The sequence below is a fragment of the Oncorhynchus nerka genome, linkage group LG24 (genome assembly GCF_034236695.1).
Source record: "Oncorhynchus nerka isolate Pitt River linkage group LG24, Oner_Uvic_2.0, whole genome shotgun sequence".
In the NCBI taxonomy this organism is placed as follows: Eukaryota; Metazoa; Chordata; class Actinopteri; order Salmoniformes; family Salmonidae; genus Oncorhynchus; species Oncorhynchus nerka.
Window position 1 is genome coordinate 43,778,272 of NC_088419.1, and position 7,649 is coordinate 43,785,920.

At 43.7% G+C, this 7,649-nt stretch overlaps 1 pseudogene; it reads left to right on the forward strand.

Moving 5' to 3' along the window:
* Window positions 1-7,618, forward strand: part of LOC115108031 (metabotropic glutamate receptor 1-like) — a 51,056-nt pseudogene extending 43,438 nt beyond the window's left edge.
* Window positions 7,619-7,649: the final 31 nt, after the last annotated feature.

Genomic DNA, 7,649 nt, shown 5'->3' on the forward strand with positions numbered 1-7,649 from the left:
GCTTGAAATGGAGCCTACACGTTTTGTGCTCTTGTTGGGAGCAGTAACTCCACATTGCTGACCTATACTGATCTATAATTAGACTAATAACTCGCTAACTAGCAAATAATATCAACAAACATTAACATGCGCCGATCTGATCTGAAAAGCGCATTCACTCGTGGGTGATTGAACGACCGCTCATGGGCTACCCCAGCCAATAGAATTCTACTCTGTTTTGCTCTGGCTCTGGCTTCAACACAATCACAGAATCAATCTTGCAAAGTTAGATTTTCTTTGGTTTGATGCAATGAAAAGGGGCTGGTATAATGTTGATTCGATAACAGAAAAAAACGTTGATCCATATAGTGCAAACTAATGGGGCAAACTCAGTGGATTTCAGTCTCTTGCGTCTCTGCGCAGTATAGAGGACAGCGGTTCGAGCAGAGTTGAGCTCTCCTTCCTTCTCCCTCAGGTGAAAAATCACATTAGCTCATTAGCTCAACAGTTTGTTGTCAGTGATTCAATTCCACTCTTTCCTATGATTCCCTATGCATGTCTGGGAATATCAATACCGCTGTCATTCCAGGTTACTGGGGAAAACAGTTTTACACCAGTGTTCAGAGAAGGGAAGGTGTTGTGCACTTGAGGAGCGAGAAGAGAGTGAGTCTATTCAAAATATACACAAAAAACGTAAGTTTAATTGAAGTAAAAAAATAAAAAAAATTTAAGTGAAAATAAATAAATATTTTTCTCCAAAACATATGTGCCACAATTATTGGCACCCCTAGAAATTCTCATGAGTAAAATCTAGTTTAAGTATATTGCCATTCATATTTTATGTTTTCAAGTTCAACTGAGTGATTAGGAACACTTAAGTGGTGAGCCATGACTTCCTGTTTCACTGGGTTATAAATATGAGGTGACACACAGGCCAAGTTCCCATAGTCATCCATCACTATGGGAAACGAGAATACAGTAGTGATGTGAGGCAAAAGGTTATTGAGCTGCACAAATCAGGAAATGGCTATAAGAAAATAGCTCAATGGTTGAAAATGCCCATTTCCATTATCAGGGCAATAATTAAGAAGTTTAATTAAAGCAACTGAAGAGGTTAACAATGTACCTAGAAGAAGACGTGTGTCTATATTGACCCCACGCACAGTGAGGAGGATGGTTTGAGTGGCCAAAAAATCTACAAGGATCACAGCTGGAGAATTGCAGACGTTAGTTGGGTCTTGGGGTCAGAAAGTCTACAAAACTACGATCAGACGCCACCTACATAACCACACGTTGTTTGGGAGGGTTGCCATAAAAAAACATTTGCTGTCATCAAACAATGAACTCAAGTGCCTACAGTTTGCCAAATGTTACTGGAACTTTCAATGGGACTGGATTCTATGGTCAAGTGAGACCAAAATAGAGCTTTTTGGAAAAAACACCAGAGGTGGGTTTGGCGTAGGCAGAAAGATAGTCATGTAGAAAAGTACCTCATCCCCACTGTGAAGTCTGGTGGTGGATCTTTGATGTTGTGGGGCTGTTTTTCTTCCAAAGGCCCTGGGCAACTTGTTAGGATACATGATATCATGGACTCCATCAAGTACCAGCAGATATTAAATCAAAACCTGACTGCCTGTGCTAGGAAGCTTAAACTGGGCTGTGGTTGGATCTTCCAGCAGCACAATGATCCAAAGCACACCTCAGAATCAACACAAAAATGGTTCCCGTATCACAGAATCAAGGTTTTGCCATGGCCATCCCAGTCCCTGGCCTAAACCCCATAGAAAACCTGTGGGGTGAGCTGAAGAGGAGAGTCCACAAGCGTGGACCTGGGAATCTGAAGGATCTGGAGAGATTCTGTATGGAGGAATGGTCTCAGATCCCTTGCCATGTGTTCTCCAACCTCATTACGCATTATAGGAGAAGACTCAGAGCTGTTATCTTGGCCAAGGGAAGTTGCACAAAGTATTGAGTGAAGGGGTGCCAATAATTGTGGCACACATATAGTTGAGAAAAATATTTGTTTTATGATAAGAATGTATTTTTTCTTTAAATTATTTTACTTCAAGTAAAGGTTAAATTTTTGTGAATATTTTGTTTGAAAGACCAAGAGGATGAACAATAAAGATTTTTTTCACAGCCTGTTTTGCTCATATTTACCAAGGGTGCCAGTATTAGTGGAGGGCACTGTATATCCAGATGAGATTTTGCATTAAGTTAGCTAACTAGTAAATCTATACATGTGATTTGGTTTATAAGGGCTAAGTGATGCTGGTTGTGATGGCATAGACGTAGGCAGGCATTGCCTGTGGTGGCGCTGACAGTAATGCTATTAGCTAGGAGCGCTGTGTAATTCAGGGGTTTTAAGATGAGTCTGGGGATGTCACTTTTCTCTCATTAAGCCCTTGCGAGTCTAAGTGTGTGTCGGATGACAAATCACCACCAATGCGACATGATGGACAGCCACACACACACAGAAACAGACACACACAGAGACACTTTACACTGCAGCATAAGCATGCTGACAGATTTGGAGCATGTGTATGTGTGTGTTCCTGAGTAATTTTAGGCCATCTTTGAAGGGCTATGATCTTCCCTATGTACCTCTTGACTTTCCACATTTCTAAACCTGTTCACTAGTCCTCTGCCTTCATCTACTCTCCCTCTCTTCAGTACACCCATGTTCCCCTCTTCTCCATTTATAGTCCTTCCTACCTTTCCACAATTGACATGCTTCAATGATTATATAGGCAACAATAGCATCTCTCCTTTCCTCTGTCCTCTGCAGGTTGTGTGCCCCTGCCGCTGAAGTACCTGGACTGGTCAGATGTGGAGTCCATCGTGGCGGTGTGTTTGTCCTGCGTGGGCATCCTGGTCACCCTCTGGGTAACCTTAATCTTCATGTTGTACCGCGACACGCCCGTAGTCAAGTCATCCAGCCGCGAGCTGTGTTACATCATCCTGGTGGGCGTCTTACTGGGATACATCTGCCCCTTCACCTTGATCGCCCATCCCACCGTGACCTCCTGCTACCTGCAGCGCCTCCTAGTGGGCCTCTCGGCTGCCATGTGCTACTCCGCTCTGGTCACCAAAACCAACCGCATCGCGCGCATCCTGGCCGGCAGCAAGAAGAAGATTTGCACCAAGAAGCCCCGCTTCATGTCAGCCTGGGCCCAAGTAGTCATCTCCTTCTTCCTCATCAGCCTGCAGCTCATCTTGGAGATAACCCTGATCATCCTGGAGCCGCCCATGCCCATCAAGTACTACCCCAGCATCCGCGAGGTCTACCTCATCTGCAACACCAGCACGGTGGGAATGGTGGCGCCGCTGGGTTACAACGGCTTGCTCATCATGAGCTGCACCTACTACGCCTTCAAGACGCGCAACGTCCCGGCCAACTTCAACGAGGCCAAGTACATCGCCTTCACCATGTACACCACCTGTATCATCTGGTTGGCCTTCGTGCCCATCTACTTCGGCTCCAACTACAAGATCATCACCACATCCTTCTCCGTGAGCCTGAGCGTCACCGTGGCGCTGGGGTGCATGTTCTCGCCCAAGATGTACATCATCATCGCCAAGCCAGAGAGGAACGTGAGGAGTGCCTTCACCACGTCCGATGTAGTCAGGATGCATGTGGGAGACGGCAAGGCGGCTCAGCAGAGCAAGAGCATTCTCAACATGTTCCGTAGGAAGAAGAACGAAAACGGAAGCACCAAGTGAGTAACCTTCAGTGATGTTCAGAACTCAGGGTCTAGAGATGAGGGCATATAGAAGGATAGAATAGGGCCTGCACACTCGTTTGGATCCAAAAGTAGTCTTGTGACTACAATAAACATATGTTTCAGAGAATTAGAGTTTGTATGCCCTATTCTGTCATTCTACTGTTTTTTTTCTGTCCAAATATGATGAATTATGAGTTGTGCTTGACTACATACTTCCTTGGTAGATAAGCCCAATCAAAAACAAAATATGATAGATAATCAGATTCACAGATTTAATCCTGAGATAGTACATATTGATTTACCTCAGAACTCATCATATCTTCAAAGCTAGTCAGATTGCAAGATTTGCAAGGAATAATGGGAGCGTATATTTCATGTATGATGGTTAAAGTGTAGATTTAAACAGGATTCCTAATAGGTGTTCCACAGCAAAAAAACACTGACAGTGTCTAAAGTAAGGATTGAGATGGGGGATGAGAGAATGTTGTCTTTGAGTGTTGTCTCTCACCCTTGCTCCAATATGTCCCACTTAACCTCTTCCAATGGACAGAGGTTGACTGACAGGCTCATGTTTAGACACGGGTTTGGCAAACTCCTGTCCTTGAGGTCTGCAGTGTCTTTGGAAAATAATGTCTCAGTAGTTAGTAGGAGGAGGGTCGACTAATCTTTCTTCATAGCTCCAGACTGGTTGGCGATTACAAGGTATGCATGACTGCCAGTAGACACTGCAGCCTTCAAGGGAAGAAGATGTACACACCCCTGGTTTAGGTGATTTAGGTTTATCCTGAATTGTCCTCACATTTATCCCAGTTCGAAGCATGAAACCCTCTTTGTCTCCCCCACTAATCACATAAGAGAGACAAACCTAACCTATCCTGCTATGCACATCGCTAAAGCCTTGTGTTATTTCCTTGTGTCAGACAGTACAGGCACCAGAAACATTTTACAAGTGCATGTTGCCCATCTCAGCTTGATAAACACTTACTTTAGATAAACAGGTCTACATTTGGTGGATGGCTCAAAGTACTTTGAATTAAGCCATCTATGGTTCATAATGCTGTTCAAACAGCACATTATGAAATTATGAATCACAAAGTATTTAGTTACTGTAAATTCCAAGATTAGTCAATGCAATCCCACTTGGAGCTCAGACATGAACCACATCACTGCTGCCTGTTAATAATGTTGTTAAAATGTCTTGAGCGTATTTTAACATGCGTAGAGAAATGTTGAAATGCTGCTGTTCTGTCCTATTGTGCTATGTGTTGTTGTTGTTGACTAACCCTTCCCCCGGGTTGTCTCTGTTAGTAACGGCAGTCTTTATCTCGTTCATAGTTCTAATGGCAAGTCTGTGTCATGGTCTGAACCAGGTGCAAGACACCCTCAGAGGGGGGGGAATGTGTGGCACAGACTGTCTGTGCATGTGAGGAAACAGGAAGCCGGCTCGAATCAGATGGCGGTCATCAGGCCCCTAACTAATGCCCCCGTCGACCCCCACAGCTGCGACCCACACCACCAACAACACAGCCCTGGCACAGACCCCCACTTCCCCCACCCCGGCACCACGGCTCTGTACAACCTGGCGGAGGAGGAGGACGAGGAAGCACGCCCTCTTTGGATTGCCCCCCACTCCCACTCTGGAACACTCCACGGGAAGGATTCGGAGGAGCCACCCTCTTATTCTCACTTAACCACCAAACCCTTGCAGGGGGTGATGGTGGACACGCACAGCTCCAATATCCCTGGATTTAACGACACAATGGGTGCCTCTGGCACCCAGGCCAGCTCCACCAACCAACCCCTAGGCTTCACCTTCTCTCAGCTTTCCTGCCCCCTGCAAGGTGGGGCTTCTTTTGGAGGGGAAGACCTCATCTCACCCCTGGAGGGGGCTGAGGGTGAGGCACTGGACCTCCTACACAGCTACACAGAGGAGGATGACGAGGAGGAGGGAGAAGAGGAGCTGGCTCAGAGTAAGCTGACCCTGGAGGACTCCTTGGCTCTGTCTCCCCCTCCCCCCTTTCGGGACTCAGTGCATTCTCGGGACTCCCCATCTCTGAGTCGGCCCTCTGCAGCCCCCCGAGCTCTGCCTACTCCTCCATCATCCTCCAGGACTTCAGACGGAGCTCCTCCACACTGTGAGAGCCACCAGGCACTGGCACACACGCACACACACAAACACACATTTACATTTACATTTACATTTAAGTCATTTAGCAGACGCTCTTATCCAGAGCGACTTACACCATGTTACTAAGATGTAACATCAACGATTTGATCATTGATTTGCTTATTTATTTATACATTGCTCCATTTGCTCTGTCATTTGCTTCTTGGATTATATTACAAGACATTTTATGTCATGGGGGAGTTGAAGTGACAGAAAATGAAAATAAATGGAATAGTCCAGTAGCAATCATGTTTCTCAAGGGCTGTGAGTCCCCACCAACCTTTCTGCAAACTTTGAGACTGGGATCAGTGCCAAAACTACCCGGCTCTTGTGCCAAATGGATTAAGCAAAGCTGGCAATCACAATGAAGGCTTTAGCTATATGATTTTGTTTTGCTATTGTTGTGCATTTAAATAGCCTATCAGACAAATGGAGGGAATGCTGTGTATAAGGTGCTTGGATCTTATCCTATGATTTCGGTGAGATACAGGGACCAAGATCCCACAATGCACTTCCTGTTTGGTCCAACACTGTGCCTGTGCAGTTGAGCTCATATTATTATGTGTAGCAGACACAGCTGGATCAAAAGACTCTCTTTGCCTTTTTTCATAAAGACTTAGTCCTCAATAAGAAGTACTCTTCTCAGCTTACCAGTACTTTTACTACTAACCTCATTGCAGTTCAAACAGTTACTCTCTGATAAGAAACAAACTCTGTCTATGAACCGCAGGGTAGGCTACAGTATAGTATATAAGCAGTATTATGTGTCTCAGACATTGCATACAGGGCCCCAAGGTACTGTAACATAATATGATGGAGATTGAAGATTGGGTATTTGCGCTGTATGCAATACTTTGCAACATGGTTTTTATTGTGCCAATCAAATGTTTTCCAGTTCTCTGTATTCATGTTTACTGATAAGGCATCTTCAGGAGATTCTGAGATTGTGTACAGTATTTTACATTACGAGTTGGGCTTGATTGTAGGCGACTGTGATGTGATGACATTATACGTTTGAACACATCCTATGAAATCCTGAGACATGTTTGGTTCACAGAGGTTGCTATGAAGATCAGATTCTGTTTTCCATACTGTGTGTGTGATGCTATTTTTTAAACATGTTTTCTGAGGTCGCCGTGTCATTGTAATGGAAATATACTTGTGTATGTTTTCAAAGTTTGTAATATTGTTAAGCCATCTCCCATTTTTTTCCACACAGATGGTATGTTTGTAATATCAGTAAATGTTTATATATTTAGAGTGTGAAACTATTTATACGTTTTAAAACTCGTCTTACAGATGCTTGTGGAAGAGCTGTGTTGGCATTGATTTAGGGCAACTTTTCAAGTCAGCCGTATCCTCTTGAAAATATTCAGTTGTAAAGCATACCAATGGATAGTTGCTTCTTGTGGTAAGATTATATGCGCTTCAATCTAGTTTAGATTTTGTATTATGAAATTGCAGTTGCATTGGTTTACTTGATCATACGCTTCTTAGTACTTTATAAGAATGCAACTCCAAAGTATAAAAACACATATACAGTATGTATAGTTCTATAGTATTGTAATTGTTATTACAAAATGTTCTATTTAGTCTATTAGTGTAAGTTGTTTGAAGATTTTAACATTTCTTAAATGTAAAGTAACAGAAGGATCACGTTTTACAAGGTCACAGCTAGAATGAGATAGGCCTACATGTTTTTGGCAAGGCGAAAAAAATGCTGTAAAATAAAAACCTTTTATAGTAAGATGACTAATTGATTGAATGATTTCATAATG